The 18,573-nt window shown below is 43.5% G+C and overlaps 1 long non-coding RNA gene across 1 annotated transcript in view; it reads right to left on the bottom strand.

The window, feature by feature from the left end:
- The window catches only part of LOC111557097, a 270,869-nt gene extending 256,771 nt beyond the window's left edge, over window positions 1-14,098 (bottom strand). The window contains exons 1-2 of the long non-coding RNA XR_006587058.1: window positions 11,850-14,098; window positions 10,820-10,985 (exon numbers count right to left, since the gene is read on the bottom strand). This is a non-coding gene — a long non-coding RNA (uncharacterized LOC111557097). The remainder of the gene's footprint in view (window positions 1-10,819; window positions 10,986-11,849) is intronic.
- Between the last annotated feature and the right edge of the window lie 4,475 nt (window positions 14,099-18,573).

Here is an 18,573-nt window from a genome sequence, read left to right as displayed (position 1 = left end):
CCAGCCAGGTCCAGCTGACCCCACAGTTTGATAAGAAAGGGATTTGGGGGGCGCCTGGGTGGCTCAGTCGGTTGGGCGGCCGACTTCAGCTCAGATCACGATCTCGCGGTCCGTGAGTTCGAGCCCCGCGACGGGCTCTGTGCTGACCGCTCAGAGCCTGGAGCCTGTTTCAGATTCTGTGTCTCCCTCTCTCTCTGACCCTCCCCCGTTCATGCTCTGTCTCTCTCTGTCTCAAAAATAAATAAATGTTAAAAAAAATTTTTTTTTAAAGAAAGGAATTTGGCTTCAGCCCTTAAAATATTACTGTTAGCCTCCTCCCCATATCTTGGTTTGATCACTGGTCCTATTCTGGATGGGAGTAATTTAAGGCTGGGCAAGTTTTCTATGGAGTGATACAAATTTGTATGCAAAAGACAGAGATAGCATTTCAGGGAATGGATTCATTCAATACCTCTGGCCCCCATTCCTGCCTCTTCCTACAGGTACATTTGTCAGATGGTCACAGCCTGCCGAACTAGTGTGAGTACCTTCCAAGGCCCACAGATCAAGGGGAGCACAAGGCAGCTTTAGCATTCCTCTAACTGTGAGAGGTCAGGCTTTTGCTATGTTCAAGTCACCATGCCCCATGGTCACCAACAGATGCCCTGGAGAGTGAAGCTGAGGCCCTCCCTGCTTGGGGTGACAGGGGAACGGGAGAGGGGGCAGGGGCAGTAGTGAGCAGACATGCTGGGGCCAGAGAGTGAGGTATTGCTCCAATCCATCAGTCTCTGGGGAGCCTCACAACAACCCCCAAAGCAGGAGGAGACAGCCTGATGGGAGAGAGACCACAGCAAACCAAGGAGCACTGAAATCAGGCGCACAAACCCCAGGCCAGCAAGATGTTTTTAGGGGCGTCCATTGTTTGAAGCTCCCTCCTCCTGGATGCTGGGGAAAGAACACACACCCTGGCTGTATCTGGTCCAAATCTGCATCTGAACGAGGTGGGCAGCAGCTCAGAAATGCCTAAAGTAGAGGCACATGCAGGGGAGGGTGTTCTAGAAACAACATGGCACATAGGGGTGAGGTAGAGGCTGTGAAACACCACCAGGTCCCTTCAGGAATGGACTTATTCTCCCAACTGCCGGGAGTGCTACCACCAAATTCCTTCAGCTGTCCTCTTCCAGGAGGGACTCGCAGGAAGGAGGCCTTCTTGGGCAGGCCATGCCCCCTTCCCAGAGCAGCCCATATCGAGCAATGAGGCACACAGTGGTATAAAGTCTCAGCGCTATCTCCCCAAGTGGGAGCTCTGAAGACTCATCCCATCTTCCCATCTCCTTGTAGAGTGAGCTGAGGTTTCCACTGAGACTCTATCCAGATCAACCCACCTTTCCACCCAATCCTGCTCCCCTTCTTCCCTTCCTTCCTTCTCTTCCCTCCCCATCTCTTCCGTTCCTTCCCTCACCTTCTCTCCCTTCTCTCCTCCCTTCCTTCCCTCTCTTCCCTCCCCTTTCCTCCACTTCCCTTCTCTCCCTTTCCCTCCACATCTCTTCCCTCCCTGCCCTCCCTAAGCCCCCCATCCCCTTCCTCCCCTGTCTCCCCTTGTCTCCCTTCCCTTCCCTTCTCTTCCCCAGGTACTGATCCCAAAGCACTCCCTAATAAGCCTTCTGAGTTCACCATTCCCATTCTACACGTCCCCCTGTCCCCTGTGTGCCAAAGGCTGTGAACAGAGCAGGTGACAGAGAGTGGCAAAATACAACCCACACCTTTCCAGAAGCTCATGGTCCACACATCTGTATGGGCTTGATTGTCTGGTGCAGAACACAGCATGATAGCTAAGAATAAAGCTTTAGAGTGAGACAGACTTGATCTCAAATACCATCTCTGCCATTTACTAGCTGAGTAATTTTGGAAAACTCATTTAACCTTTCTATACTTCAATTTTCTCAACTGTAAAATGTCAATAATAACACCAGCTAAACCGGTTGTCATAGGGATTAAATGAGATGTGTGTATAAAAAGTCTGTTATAGCATTTGGGCCTATAAACAATGTTACACAACCAAAAATTGAAGTACACTAAGGGAGAAAGCCATGTAGACAAGGGAGGTTTAACTCCTTTTCTTTTTCTTTTTTTAAGATTCTTTGAGAGAGAGAGAGAGAGCAAGAGTGCACATGCATGAGCGGGGGAGGGGGCAGAGGGAACGAAAGACTGAGAAAGAGAGAAAGAATCTTAAGCAGGCTTCATGCTCAGTATGGAGTCCAATGCAGGGCTCGATTCCACAACCCTGGGATCATGACCTGGGCTGAAATCAAGAGTCAGGTGCTCAACCGACTGAGCCACCCAAGCGCCCCAAGGAAGGTTTAATTCTATCAGAAACAGAAAAGAAAGACTTCTCAGAGGCAGGGAAGACTGATCGGGAAGTGCATTTGTTTATGCAGACATGTAGAGCAAGACATGACAGGGATTCTGGGCTAGAACGCCAGTGGGCCGTTCATGATACAGCTTCTCTCAATCTGCTATTACAACCCATGACAGTACAGAAAAACGGCAGAAATATGTAACAAGGGGTTCCAGGAGTCAGCCGGTCTGAGAAGAATGCCCAGTAAACACACTTTGCTGAGGTGAGCATCATCTGAGGGCCAGGTATGCCCTGCCCTCCCTCAGCCTGGAAAGAAGTTCCTGTGGATAAAGAGAAGTGTGATAGAGGAGACACACACTCAGAAAGTGCTCAGCTGCCAGTGACAGGAAACCCCACTGAAGGCCTTCAAGACTAAGGAAATGTGTTCTCACAAGACAGTGGTCCACGCATGAGGCTCCATCCTGGTTCTGCTGTGGCCCTGGCTTTGCCTCCTCCCTGTCTTGGCTTAGACCTCATGATGCCCCCTGATGGCCGCAAGACAGCTTCAGTAACTCCAAGTGCCATGTCCAGACATGGCAGAGTCCATATAATAGGAAAGGGGCTGTCTCTTCCTTGTACTTCTTTAAAAAGAGAGAGAGAGAAAGAGAGAGAGAGAGAGGAGCAGAGGGGAGGGGACGGGAGGGGAGGGGAGGGGAGGGAAGGGAAGGGAAGGGAAGGGAAGGGAAGGGAAGAGAAGAGAAGAGAAGAGAAGAGAAGAGAGAAGAAAAGAAAAAAGAAAAGAAAAGAAAAGAAAAGAAAGAAAAGAAAAGAAAAGAAAAGAAAAGAAAAGAAAAGAAAAGAAAAGAAAAGAAAAGAAAAGAAAAGAAAAGGAACTTTTCCTGGGAGTTCCCTGCATCTGACTGGTCAACTATGCTTCTCGTCCAAGCCATCACTGATAGTAGTAACTTACCATATGTGCATATAATATTTTTCCCCTTACTTTTTCACGTCTTCATATACTAAGCTAGCTCATTCTTTTTTAACAGTCGCACAGGCCTTCATTAAGGGAATGAAACCAAAATGACTAATACAGACAAACTGAAACCCACCTTCCCGGGGCAGAGGATTGAGTCTATCTTCCCTAAAACACAGACTTCAGGAAGAAGGTGAACACTCTCACAAAAGCAGGAACCTGGGAATCAGGAAGACACTGGTTTAAAAAAAAAAAAAGCTAGGGGCGCCTGGGTGGCTCAGTCGGTTAAGCGTCCGACTTCAGCTCAGGCCACGATCTCGTGGTCCGTGAGTTCGAGCCCCGCGTCGGGCTCTGGGCTGATGGCTCAGAGCCTGGAGCCTGCTTCAGATTCTGTGTCTCCCTCTCTCTCTGCCCCTCCACTGTTCATGCTCTGTCTCTCTCTGTCCCAAAAATAAATAAATGTTAAAAAAAAAAATTAAAAAAAAAAGCTAGCTCAATATACAAAAATGTGGAAAGTTAAGGAAGAAGTGTTATATACAATATATGATAAGTTACCATTTATGTAAAACACAAACAAAACTCTGTATCTGTGTGTGTATAAGTATACAGATGCATGTGTGTGTGTGTGTGTGTGTGTGTGTGTGTGTCTCCATAGCAAAGGATGGAGTAAAGCCTTGAATGTCAAGCAAAGGAGTTCAGACGTGAAGAATCATAAAATAAGAAGGAAACCACTAAAAATCAGAGCTGAGCTTTCAATTAGTTGGTGTGGAAAGTTGTACAGGGTAAACTGAGGTAATTAAGGCATGAGTCAAGGCAAGTGAAGGTTGTGAGGGCACCGTATGGTGGTAGTGAGGGTTGATGAGACATGGCAGGTAGGAGTAAGAATTTTCAGAGGAGAGATCTGGAGTGATTTGGTAACTACATATAACCAGGGGAAAAAAACTGACATTATAATAATAACTGACATTAATTGAAAGTGCTTACTTTATGCTTGATAGCATTGGAAGATAATAGATGATAGATAGAGAAATAGATACTTATTCAAACATTACTCAGATTTCTAGACATAAGTACTATTTTTGTCTCCATTTTACAAATGAGGAGACTGAGGTACAAATAAATTAAGCAACTTGCTCAAGGTCACAGCTAAGGAATGGAGTTAGGGGATCATGTCAATTGAGCTGGAGCATTTGTAAACTGAGGAATTTGTCCTTGAAGGGAAGAGGGGAGATGGAAAGGCAGCTCTCCCAGGACTCTTCCAGCAAGTGCCCTATATCCAGGAGTTTTGCTTATTCATTTATTCATGTATGTATTTATTCCTTATAACTGAAATATTCTTAAACTATATCCTGCTTCCCAACTGTCTGTCTTTCTGAAGTACATGCAATGCGAACTTCAGAGTGAATTTTCAAGTGTGATCCTTTTTAAGTCGTTTGTGTGGTCTAAATCAGTTCCTCCTTCGCGTCCCGGTCAGCTCGTCTTTCACTGTACAACTCCTCTGTGTTCCCGGCCTTGAAGCTTGTTTTGCTCTCTTTGGATGGTGGATGCTGTTTCCCTTGGGCTCTCACATGCTTCTCAGGGGAGCCAGGCTGTTTCTTTCCCAAGGCCATTCAATGTTACCAGCATCAGGGTAACAAAGAGCCCCACCATCTTGACTGCATTGGTCTGACCCAAATTGCCTTACAGCTAGATCAGAAACAGCACCCTGCCTCCTATGCCACCTCCCATGACCCACCCCACCCTTACTCCCACTCCCCATTTCCCATACCCCACCCCACCCTTACTGCCACTCTCCACTTCCCATGCCCCACCCCTACCCTCACTCCCACTCCCCACTTCCCATGCCCCACCCTCACTCCCACTCCCCACTCAATACTTCCTAGTCTCCACCCTCCCCGCCCTTAGGGTCCTTGGACAGGAGTCCTGATAGAGCCAGTCAAAGGCAGGTTCCATGTTAGCCATTTCAACTACTTCCTTACTAATAGCTTCCATTCCTTTGTCATATTATATCTGAGTGGCAAGACCCCAGTCCAGAATCCAGTCTAACAGGGCCTGAGTACAGCTGAGGGGATCCTACAGGCAACACAATGCTGACAGAACCACACATTTCTAGGTCCTGCCTCTCTGGGGTCCTTGGTGCTGCCTGGCTGTCCTGTTTCCTGAGTCGAAATGCCTGTTTTCTGAGTCAAAAAGAGAAGGAGCAAAATTTAGTAGCAAATTCTTTAAATATATATGTGTCTGCTATTAAAAATGAAGAGGGGCGCCTGGGTGGCTCAGTCAGATAAGCATCCAACTTTGGCTCAGGTCTTGATCTCAGGTTTCATAAGTTGGAGTCCTTTGTGGTGCTCTGTACTGACAGCTCAGAGCCTGCAGCCTGCTTCAGATTCTGTGTCTCCCTCTCACTCTGCCGCACCCACTCGTGCTCTGTATCTCTCTCAAATTAAATGAACATTTACAAAAATGAAGAGTATAACTAAGTTAATTATTAACTTAAAGAGATTTTTTTTTAATTTATTGATTTAAATTCAAGTTAGTTAATACATAGTATAGTACTGGTTTCAGGAGTAGAACCCAGTGATTCATCACTCATATATGACACCCAGTGCTCATCGGAACAAGTGCCCTCCTTAATGCCCATCACCCATTTAGCCCTTCCCCCCACCTACCTCCCCTCCAGCAACCTTCAAATAGCTCTCTATAGTTAAGATTCTCTTATGGTTTGCCACTCTCTCTCTTTTTCTCTTAGTTTTCCTTCCCTTACCCTATGTTCATCTGTTTTGTTTCTTAAAGTCCACATATGAGTGAAATCATATGATATTTGTCTCTTTCTGACTTAATTTGCTTCACATAATACACTCTAGTTCCATCCTTCTTATTGCAAATGGCAAAATTTCATTCTTTTTGATCGCTGAGTAGTATTCCATTGTGTGTGTGTGTGTGTGTGTGTGTGTGTGTGTGTATACAAACACATCTTCTTTATCCATTCATCAGTCAATAGATATTTGGGCTCTTTCCATAATTTGGCTATTGTGACAAAAAAAATGGAAGAACATTCCATGCTCATGGATTGGAAGAACAAATACTGTTAAAATATCGATATTACTCAAAGCAATCTACACATTCAGTGCAATCCCTATCAAAATAACACCAGCATTCTTCACAGAGCTAGAACAAACAATCCTAAAATTTTTATGGAACCACAAAAGTCTGAATAGCCAAAGTAATGTTGAAATAGAAAACCAAAGCTGGAGGCATCACAATCCCAGAATTCAAGCTGTATTAGAAAGCTATAATCATCAACACAGCATGGTACTGGCACAAAAACAGACACTCAGATCAATGGAACAGAATAGAAAACTCAGAAATGAACCCACAAATGTATGGCCAACTAATCTTTGACAAAGCAGGAAAGAATATCCAATGGAAAAAAAAGACAGTCTCTTCAGCAAATAGTGTTGGGAAAACTGGACAGCAACATGCAGAAAAATGAACCTGGACCACTTTCTTACATCATACACACAAATAAACTCAAAATGGATGAAAGATCTAAATGTGAGATAGGAAACTACCAAAATTCTAGAGAAGAAAACAGGCAGCAACGTCTCTTTAACCTCTGCCACAGCAACTTCTTACTAGACATGTCTCTGGAGGCAAGGGAAATAAAAATAAAAATGAACTACTGGGACCTCATAAAGATAAAAAGATTCTGCACAGTGAAAGAAACAATCAACAAAACTAAAGGGCAGCCAACAGAATGGGAGAAGACATTTGCAAATGACATATCAGATAAAGGGTTAGTATCCAAAATCTATAAAGAACTTATCAAATTCAACACCCTCCAAAAAAAATAATAATCCAGTGAAGAAATGGACAGAAGAAATGAATAGACAATTTTCCAAAGAAGATATCCAGATGGCTAACAGACACATGAAAATATGGCCAACATCACTCATCATCAGAGAAATAAAAACCACAATGAGATACCACCTCACACCCGTCAGAATGGCTAACATTAACAACTCAGGAAACAGCAGATGCTGGAGAGGATGCAGAGAAAGGGGAACCCTTTTGCACAGTTGGTGGGAATGCAAACTAGTGCAGCCACTCTGGAAAACAGTATGGAGGTTCCTCGAAAAAATTAAAAATAGAACTACCCTACAACCTAGCAATTGCACTACTAGGTATTATCCAAAGGATACAAAAATGCAATTTGAAGTGGCATATGCACCCCAATGTTTATAACTTAAAGAGATTTTTAAGAAAACACAAGAAATATTGAAAATAATAAATCCAAAAAAAAGAAAAAAATTACTTACTAGTCAGGGAAAGGAGAAAATATAAATAAAGCCAAGAGATTGTATTTGGGAAAAGTATTAAAAGAGATACATTCCAGGAAAATCATATCACAACAAAATATAGATGAGTAACCAAAATTATAAATGAGAAATATGATGCAATAACGTAAAAAGGATACTTGCCAATTATATATAAATATTCAAGTCTAATCTTGAAAATTTGAAAAATATTAACATCTAATGAGTTGCCAGAAAATAAATAAATTACCAAAATAATTCAAGAAAAGTGAATATCCTGAATGGGTCACTAACTATGTAAGAAAATGAGTAAAGAATGAATCCTAAGCAGACTCTAAAGTCATATTTTTATTTTTTTCCCAAATAAATTAATTCCCTTGTGATTTAAACTATTCTGTAATTGGACATGTTAGAAAGCCAACACAACTCAGATACCAACATCAGATAAACACAACTCATCAGAAGACAAGAAAGAATATGTGGTCATACTAAATTCTAAATGAAGTCCTAACTAAATCTCGCTATGCCCAGAGGAATATGACAATAACAGGTAAAATTTGCTACACATATGACTTGATATATACAGTGGAATGTTTTAAAACACATTGCAAATTTCTTAGCACTCCTTCTATCCAAGGCAGGGTCTGTCGTCCCTTCCTTTGAACCTTGGCATGTGGGCTTTTGTGACAACCTTAACAAGCAGAATGTGTCTGAGTGGTACTCCGGGACTTCTGGTGCTAAGTTTGAAAAGGTGCTATGTATTCTGCTGGTTTCTCTTGGGACACTCATTCTGGAAGCCTCCAGAAGTCTGGTTACTGTGGACCCCCATGTAGAAAAATCACACTGAAAGTGACAGATGCCCCCAGAGCCCCAGATGCTCCAACCCCAGGAGTCTGAGTCTTCCCAGTGCAGGCACCAGACATGGGAGTGAGGGAGCCTTCCGGATGGCCCCGGCCCAGCCTGTCTGTGTGACTGCAAACACATGAATTATCCTAAGCTAGAACTGCCTCACTGAGCCTGGTCAACTCACAGACTGATTCAGAAGGAAAATAGATGGTGGTTATTGCTTTAAGCCACTGCTTTGGAGAAGTTTGTTACACAGCAGTAGACAACCAGAACATATCTAATCATTAAACTTAGTCAATCAAGTAATATAATAATATGTGATGGTGTTAATATGTGACACCTGCAAAAGCATTTGATACAATTAAATATACATTCCTTATTAAGAATTCTTAGCAAGTGAGGAAAAGAAAGCCCCCGAACATGATCACACATCTCTGTCCAGAATACGAAGCTACACTGTGCACACTATGAACCACTAGAGGCATTCATTCCCATTAAAATCTGAAGCAAGGAGGGGCGCCTGGGTGGTTCAGTTGGTTAAGCATCCGACTTCGGCTCAGGTCATGATCTCACGGTTTACGTGCTTGAGCCCCGCATCAGGCTCTGTGCTGACAGTTCAGCCTGGGGCCTGCTTCAGACTCTGTGTCTCCCTCTCTCTCTGCCCCTCTCCTGCTCATACTCTGTCTCTCTCAAAAATAAGTAAACATGAAAAAATAATAATAGTAATAAATTTAAAAATAAATAAAAAAGATAAACAGTTTGACCTCAGCAGAAAATGGGAAAGCAGCAGAAAGCAGCAGAAAATGGGAAATCTCATATGATGCTGGCTGTAGTTAATCACTACAACATTTGGTAAAGCAATGAATTCACACTTTTACATGAGCAACCCACTTTCTGAAACCTATGCCTATGGAGTTAACCAAAATTGGGGGCAAAGATTTATGTGCAAATGTAAAATCTAAAACACTAAATAAATATTACTTGAAATAATGTTTTTGAAATATACATAACAAAATAGATATCATGCTTTGGGGTATTTTAATCACAGTAATACTTATTTGTGTTATGTGACCTTATTTTTCATGATAAAAGTAATACCTGAACATTTGAAACAATGGGTATTAATTACAGGGGAACCTCATGAGGTAACATTAAATAAAGAAATAAATAGTATATGAAACTGTGCAGTACCATTTCTACTTTTTCATAGATGTTTATGTAAGTGCATGTCTGTTTGTCTTATTGGCACCAGGAAACTTCATCCCCCATACACACATCCCATAATTATCGCCTCTACAGTTCTTGACAATGTACAAAACATGGCAAACCATTTAGATCAAACAACCTTAAGGTACTTTTAGCATCACAGGAGTAAGCTCTGTCCCTCTTAGAAGCTGATGCTAAAAAGGGGACACTTGATTAAGGATGCATGGCCTTGTTACAATATCCTCTCCATTTGTCTCAACCTGCATGATGCCCTCCTTCGCAGCACCTTCCTGGTACTCCAGAGCAGAAAGCCTGGAAACTACATTTCAGAGACTCCCTGGCCAGCAGCACTGTAGTTCGATATGACTGCTGGAGAGGCATTTGTACGAGGCGTGGAGAAACGAAGGAGGAGCCATTATTCTGTCCCACAGCAGCTACAGACAGGCTCAGGGGCATCAGCCAACGGCAGATATGTGGACGCACCAGCAGCTTGCAGGTCGCCTCCTAAAAATGATTCACACTGCAGCTACAAAGCTGTGCAGACTGCAACCTCTGTTCTCCAAGCAAGCTTCTCTATGACTCCTGTTTTCCGGATTTCTTGAAAGCCAGCAGCACCCTCCCGGACCTGGACTCTCATGCCCCACTCTTCGAAGGATTCTGTGACCTCCCAGTTCTCCATATACATTCTCTTTCTGATTAAAATACCCAGAGTGGCCACTCTGTCCCTGAGTAACCCCTAACTGATAGGACTTCCAAATGCAGACTTCTCATGTCTTCACAACAATCCACATCCTGTCCAAAAAAGCACTGGCTGGAAAGAAAAATAGCAACACAGCTGTTGCTATTCATGCTTCCAGAAATTCCATTAAAATGTTTATCTTGTTGATACTTCGTGATCTAAAATATGGCCGATTAAGAGTTCAGAAACTGTGGCATTCCTAAAAGCTAGGTGTTCCACAGGACATGTTAAAATAATTGTTCTTATCCAGGAGTGATTTTGCGTCTTCCTACTCTGGAACATTTGGCAATGTTTAGAGACATTTTGGGTTGTCACAACTGGGAGATAGGGGTTTTGTTACTGGCATCCAGTGGGTAAAAGCCAGAGATACTGCTAAACACCCTATAATGCACAGGGAAGCCCATGCAACAGAAAAATCATCTGACCTGAAATGTTCCTGGTGCCAAGGTTGAGAAATGCTGCCTTAAATATTTTTCATCAATCTTCCAGGATCATTATACCAAAAGCTCAAGTTACACAAATTTTATCTTCCATGTGATAAGGGAAGAGAAATCTTCGTAATTAATTCCAAAAATGGGCCACAGTCAGGACCTGTGATATAGATGAGAGAGAAATGCAAATTGCAGATGGGGATATCCTTCTTCAAAGCTGCTTTTAACCCAGGTAACAAAGGAACCAGAAGAGGGCTAATAAGAGAACAAAGAGAAGAGAAAAGACTCTCAAGCACAGAAATTAGGCCTTCTCTCTCTTCTGCAAAATAATGAGTGTTTATTTCTATGTGACCAATTATGGACGCCTTTTCTTTCCCTCTTTACACTTCTTTATATTTTCCAAATTTTATATAATGGTCATACATTACTTAGGTAATTGTAAAAAAATCAATAAGCATTATATCTAAAATGGACAGAATGAGAATACGCAACCCTCTCAAAAAAATATCCTAGTCGTATTGCTGCAAGCACTTTACATCATCTCTGCAATCCTCGTGGGGAATACAGACAAATAGAAAAATTATGCAACTCCCACCAACCTGATTGTTCTGCTTTTATAACTACACACCATCCCACCAAATTTTACTAACAAGGTTTCTCGAATTTACCCAAGACAGTCAGGAATGAATTGTAAATTTCCCCTCGGCGATAATGGGGCACAGAGACAAAGATCCCACCTTGTTTGGATCAAGAGACTGTTGTTCAGGGGACACACAAGCCTCATAGAGGAGGAAAAAGGCAATCCCCTCCTCTGTATTCCAGGCAATCAAACTTTCTAAGTGCAAAATTCTGTCTGCTCAGAATTAGATGTGTCCACTAATAGCAACATTTTACTGTGCAGTGGTTTTCCTGACCGAAGGCTAGTTTTTAATCTGCGGATTTCAAGGATGCAGCTTATTCCTGAAATTTAAAGAGCCATAAAATATTTATTTTGTTATTTTAAATATATGAATTATTTACATACCATTGGGCTGTACCTAGAACTAGGCCAACTGGCGCTCTCTCTCTTCCTTCCAGCAACTTCCTCCCAGCTCTGAAAGGGAGAGAATAGCCATAGCAAGATTGCTCTTTAGCCATGAGATGGTCCATAAGACCCCTTATAAACATCATTCAAACCCTCCTGAAAACTCACAAGGAGTGGCTTACCTGTCCCCAGAGGGGCAGGGGGGTTGTCATGTCCAATGAACCACCTTGAACTTGGAGTGGACCAGCATCCAGGGTGGCCAGCCTCTCCAATTAGGTGTCCTACCCCCAGTGCACCTCTGACTGATTAAACGAGTACCATGGCAGGGAAACATAACTTATGTTATGTTACTTACCTATGAAATTGTTATTTACAATCGCTCCACTGTCTTCTAAGGAAAATAAATACTAAAAGACCCCAGTGTTTGCTCAGGGGCAATAATGGGTATGAGGATGCAAGACTGGAAAAACTAGGAGAATGACAGATAAATTACTCACTCAACATATAAAGGGAACTAAAGATGGGGAATGATGGAAGGGAAGAAAGGTGATGTTAGACTGGCAAAGTAGGAAGAAGTTTCAAGAGCATTTAAAAGAGGGACTTAGCAGGGAGGGGGAGAGGGAGGGAAAATGGTAAATGAGGACAGCTTTACATCAAATGTTGTTATTTTCCCTTATGATCTTTATTAAAATCTAGACTTCCTGCTAACAAGCAGGGCCTTGCACATTGTAAGTACTCAGTAAGTGTTTGTTGAATTAATAAATAAATTAACAGACAAAGAATCTTTTAATGGAGTTGGGTTTTGCTCTTTGTAGGGTGCACACAAAGTGCTGAGTCTTTCCTCTTTCAGGCCGTTCTGCTGTCTTCATAATCATGGTTTTTAAGGCTGCATAAATTCCAGCACGCTGACATGCTATAATTTACTTATTCATTGTAATTTGATTGTTTCTTCTGTGTTTCTATCACAGGCAATGCTGCAATGAACATCTTTGGACACATAGCCTTTTTCCACACGCATACTGACAAATTGCTTTCTCAAAGGTGTGGGTGCCAGCTGGGAGGCAGCTAGGGAATCACAATTTGACCAGATAGGAAACTCAGAGCAGGAAGGTTTGGCTTGGGCCCCAGCTCCAACCAATGGTCTTCACAGATGCTGGGTAGATACATGTACTGGTCACTGCACAAACTTTCCTGAGGCCACCCCAGGCTGAGTCCAGTGATATGTTCTGAGAATATAAAACTGCATTCAAGAATCGTGGTCTAGTGAGTGTTAAAGCAACATGTAGTGATTAAAATGATTACAATCACCTTAGTGATTAAAATGTAGTAGGATAAGGGCTGTTGTAGACGGTAGCGGAGAGTGTTTTTGCCAATGCTAGATACCAGTACTTTATCTAACCTGGAATAAAGAGAATAGAGAATGTCAGAAAAGATGCCTGGAGGAAGTGGTTTCCATACTCTTTCTTAGAGGAGAAATCTAAGAATCTAGTTCAGGAATGGGAAGGGTAACAATTTCCAGGCAAGGAGAAAATCATTCACAAAGGCACAAGCAAAAAAGACAATGCATTACAGGGCAAAGAGCATAAAATATTATGTGTAAAACAGGAATTAGGAACAATGAATAGGAGTGGCTGAGAAGACAAGCAGAAGATAAGATTTAAAGTTTCCTGAAAACATTGCTGGAAATTTGGACATCACACCATAGGCAAATTGGTCACAAGCCAGAGGTTGATTGGCATAATCATATTTACCTCGCGTAAAGGTGCCTGGGGAGTGAGGAAAGGCTAGAGCCAGGGAGGCAGATAGGAGTAACCCAGGAACCAAGTGTTGAGGGATGGCCTCAGTAACAGAAGCATCATAGACAGTAATGAACTTCTATCATTTCTCAGGAAAGACACACCCACGTTCACCAGAACTGCAAAGCTCAGCCCCACCCACAAATGTTAATTTTCTTGAACTCCACAAGGCAAATACCTTCCTCTCACTTTTCTGGTTCAGCTCTAGCAGGATTCCTCAGATTTCCAGTGTTCGAACTACTGGTTCCATTCTCTGATAATACCTTCTGCTCACGGCTCTTCAATCCACCTTGTTATTCAGATCACACCCCATAATTGTCTACTGATTTCTCCCTGTATCCTGACCCAGATTAGCTCAGAAGGCTGTCTCCGCTGTGCCTTGATTACCTTGATATGTGGAGATTTGATCCATCAGTGATGGTTTCTTCATAGCATGTTGGGGCATCAACATTATAGCTCCATAAATTCAGTCTACAAAGAACTGTATTAGTCTGGGTTCTGAAGAAACCCAGAACTAATAGGAGATATATATATGTGTGTGTGTGTGTGACATATATATCACTATATACACATTTACAACATATATCTACATGTATATCTACATATATGCATATATATACATACACACACACACACACACAAAGAAATGTACTCTGAGAAATTGGCTCATGCAATTATGGAGGGTGACATGTCCTGAAATCCACAGCCAGCAAGTTGGAGACTCAGATGGCCAATGATGTGAATTCTAGTCCAAGTACAAAGGCCTGAGAACCAGGAAGCTGATGGTCTAAATGCCAGCCTAAGCCTAAGTCTCCAGGAAGTAGAAAAGCAAAGTCTCAGCTCCAAGACAGCAGAGAGAAAGAATTATTTCTTACTCGGCTGTTTATTCTATTTAGGTCTTCAGTAGATTGGATGAGGCTGGTCCATCCACACTAGGGAGGGCAATATGGTTTACTCAGTCTACCCTTTCAAATGTTAATCTCCCTCACAGAAACACCCTCACAGGCATACACCCAGAATAATGTTTAACCAAATATCTGGGTACCTCATGTCCCAGGCAAGTTGACACATAAAATTAATCATCACAGAAACTAAAAGGACTCCAGCCAGGATTTGGAAGTGTTGCATACACCAGTCTCTGGAGCTCTGGAGCTATGCTGTTCAATAGGGTAGCCACATACTTGAAATACGGTTAGCCTGAATTGAGAAGTCCCATTATAGCAAAATACCAGATTTCAAAGACTTAGCACCAAAGAAAAGAGGGTGAAATATCTCATGAATAATTCTATATTGATTACATGTTGAATGACAATATTTGGATATATTGGGTTAAATAAAGTACATTATTAAAATTAATTTCACCTGTTTCCTGTTACTTTTTTTTTTTCAACATTTATTTATTTTGGGGACAGAGAGAGACAGAGCATGAACGGGGGAAGGGCAGAGAGAGAGGGAGACACAGAATCAGAAACAGGCTCCAGGCTCTGAGCCATCAGCCCAGAGCCCGACGCGGGGCTCGAACTCACAGACCGCGAGATCGTGACCTGGCTGAAGTCGGACGCTTAACCGACTGCGCCACCCAGGCGCCCCTCCTGTTACTTTTTTAATGTGACTGCTACAAAATGTCCAATCATATATGTGGTTCACATTCAACTTCCATTGTCCAGTGGTGCTCTAGAGGGCTGGGTAGAAGTATCAGTTAGCAAGGATTAGTGGTGGCATCAGGGGTCCAGATTAAAAAAAGCTAAAAATTCAGGGTATACAGGCACCTGGGTGGCTCAGTTGGTTAAGCACCCAACTCTTGGTTTTGGCTCAGGTCTCGATCTCATGGCTTATGGGATAAAGCCCAGCACCAGGCTCTGCACCGACAACACAAAGCCTGTTTGGGATTCTCTCTCCTTCTCTCTCTGCCCCTCCCCTGTTCTCCAAATAAATAAATAAATAAATAAGCATTAAAAAAATTAAAAAAAATTCAGTGTACAGCTTTATTCTTAATAAAGCACAGATGGACTAACAGGGGAACTGAGGCACTGGCCACTGAAATGGGATGGGCTGAGGGACCACTGTGACTCCCTGGGCCTAGGAGTCCTGTGATGTAGACCATCTCAGCTTCGACCTCATGACTCCAGCTGTAATGGACACTGGCCTGGCTCAGCACCCTGCAGTGGAAGGAAGGTGCTGATACGTCTGTTGTCTGCCTTCCTGCTGCTTTGAGTCAGGTAAATTCTACTCCGGAGGACCAGTAACCCTCTCTGAAGCAATTCTTGTTCCCTCTGATCAAAAACATTATAAGTTCATGTTTTTAACTGGATAAAATCCTAAGGCTTCCTGATTTGAGCCAGAGGCCCCAATGCCCATATCATTGGACAAATAATCAGCTTTCCTTGTCTTCTGTTTGCTCTTCTAGGCACTAAGAGGTAACAGATAGAATTAATTCCTTTTACCGAGAAAATTTCAAATCCATTTGTAAATACTGGTTTGGTTCTTAAATGGTGCATGAGAGGTGATATATAATTAAAGGCTGTTTAGATTTCACTTAAGCAAGAAGCTTCTGAGCAGGCAAGAGTGATGCTGCTGGAGGTGTGTGTTTACAGATCTTATTAAGGGCTTGAAGCACCTAGCAGTGCCCACCAGGCCTCAACTGGCAAACACCCAAAGCATAAAGCAGGAAGCTGCACAGGGGAGGCTGGTGGGAGTTGAGGAGCTTCCCAGAAAAGCAGGAAGAAGGGAAGGTTGAACAAACAGCAGGTGAGACTGAAAACAGTCACAGAAAGCCTTGCTCCAGCCCATTTCACCACAATGACCTCAAGGAGAGGTCCCAGCCATGGTGAGCTGGGCATCCTGGGTCCTGCTATAGTGGGGCTGGGAGAGGTGAAGTCTCCAAGATGTCCCAATACTGTATCTTCCCTACCATAACCCATCACCACAGAAGAGACCTCCTCAGCCTCTTCAGGGACCTCCCCCCCCCCCCCCGCCACCGTCCCTGCCGGCCCTTCCCTGGCAGGCTTCTGTCCCTTTCCTTACCACTTCATGGGATGAGGTTCTCTCAGCAGAACGTAAGAGATAAGACAGTGACTATTAGCCTGTCAGCATTTCTAGTTTATCCCCCTCTGAGTTTGCTAAGGAGTCTGTCTCTTTGTTTCCCCACTCTCTATTCTCCATCAAATGTCATGCTCTGCCACACTGGTCCTTGGGCTTCTGTGATAGAACATGACAGGGAGTGGAGGAGATCAATGAGAAGTGTGTGGGTGAGCAGTGGAGGAGGCTGGGAAAGATTGTAATGAAAGCCAAGGATGCTGACTGAGGGCCATGTGCTGGAAATGGAGCTGGGGTCTCCATGCCACATAATGCCACATTGTGGCACATTATTGGTGGGGCAGGGAGGATGGCCAGGCCCCCCGAGGCTTGGACTTAAGGTGCACACATCTAGATTTCAGATTAATAATATCAAACTATGTGTGGCTTGAAATCTCCTTTCCTCCGGGAGTGCATGAAGGCTGCATTCAAGGTATAAAGACCTGAGGCAAGCATCAGTCACGAGGGCTTCTGGAATACTCCCAGAGCCACGAGGACACCATAGAGACCTCGCTAGGATTGGAAGTAAATTTGGGGATTGAGATGTTCAGACCGGCACATGGCACTTGGAGAACCTGAGTCACATGTGATAGACAATGTAATGTGTCTGTCCAAGGTCCATTACCCCCTTCTCTCTTACTGCCAGAATCCCTTGGAGTGGCAGTGTACCAGTTAGAAAATTTCATTTTGCAATCTCCCTCACAGCTGAGAACAAGTGCCCATGTGCCAATGAGACACGAAAGAAAGTCTGCAGTACATATCTGGGTTAAGTCTTATGTTCCCAGAGATAGCCCTGCCCCTTTCCCCAGTCACCTCCCTGCCTGGGACATAAATAAGAGGCCAGAGAGGGAAAAGCCACTCTTTTATCACCAAATGGCAAGGCTGAGAATGAAAGGTGTCAGCAGAGAACAGCAGAAGAGAGAGAGAAGGTGCTCCACAATGCACTGGCCATCCCACACCCCCACACTGGGACATCCTACACCAGATGGCCAGCTCCATGAAAAAGAAATCAACCCTCTTCCTCCTTTAAGCTATTCCATTTCAGATTTCTATAGCCATACCCTAACAAATAGACATGGCACCGTGTGGGTTCACTCAAGTAGAGGGATTCCAAAACACTCATTATTTAAATTGCCAGCTCCACGGACACCCAGGTTCTTAAGAACTCATTGTGTAGGGCTGCTGGGAGTTAGTCAACACCAAATAACCCTATCCCCTGCCACCGAAGCCATGGCCTGGGAATACCAATCCGGTCTCCATTCCCTGGAGACTCGGCTGTCACGATGCAACTTACTATGGAAGGGTTGAAATGAAATTTAAGAAATCAGTAGAAAGCAATCTACCAGGTTTGTAGAAGAGGATTTAGAGAGGTGTTTAGAAGGCACCGCAGATCCACTGTAAGGATGAAGTGGCCCTGAGACAGAGATCTGCCACACTCCCAGGGCAGCTGGTGTGACCTGGCACCACAGGATGCTCATAACTGCTGAAAGTTCTGTGTGTGGACACAGCTTGAGGCCTCTCAGCCAAACGATGATGTGTGCCAGGAAAACACAATCCACAAGTTACACGAACAGAGATAACGATAACATGATACAAAGAACTGTTGACTACGTGTAAAGTAGTTAACTAGGTACTTGAAAGAGTAACAACAGCAATAACTGCAGGAAGCAGCTACTGTCACTAGGACCAGAGGAACAAAGGGAAGAGGCTGGAATTGTTAAAACTTGGGAAAGTAGAGAAGGAAGCTCTTCAGCCGAAACTCAAGACTTTGGAGTAGCCGGCACCAGCCAGAGAGGGGTCTCTGTGGCCATGAGGGGTGCTGCGGGTTACAGACAGGATGCAGCAGCTGCTTA

This window comes from Felis catus, chromosome D2 (genome assembly GCF_018350175.1).
Source record: "Felis catus isolate Fca126 chromosome D2, F.catus_Fca126_mat1.0, whole genome shotgun sequence".
NCBI lineage: Eukaryota > Metazoa > Chordata > Mammalia > Carnivora > Felidae > Felis > Felis catus.
Note: the sequence above shows the minus strand (reverse complement) of the source record. Positions and strands in the feature narration are given on the sequence as shown.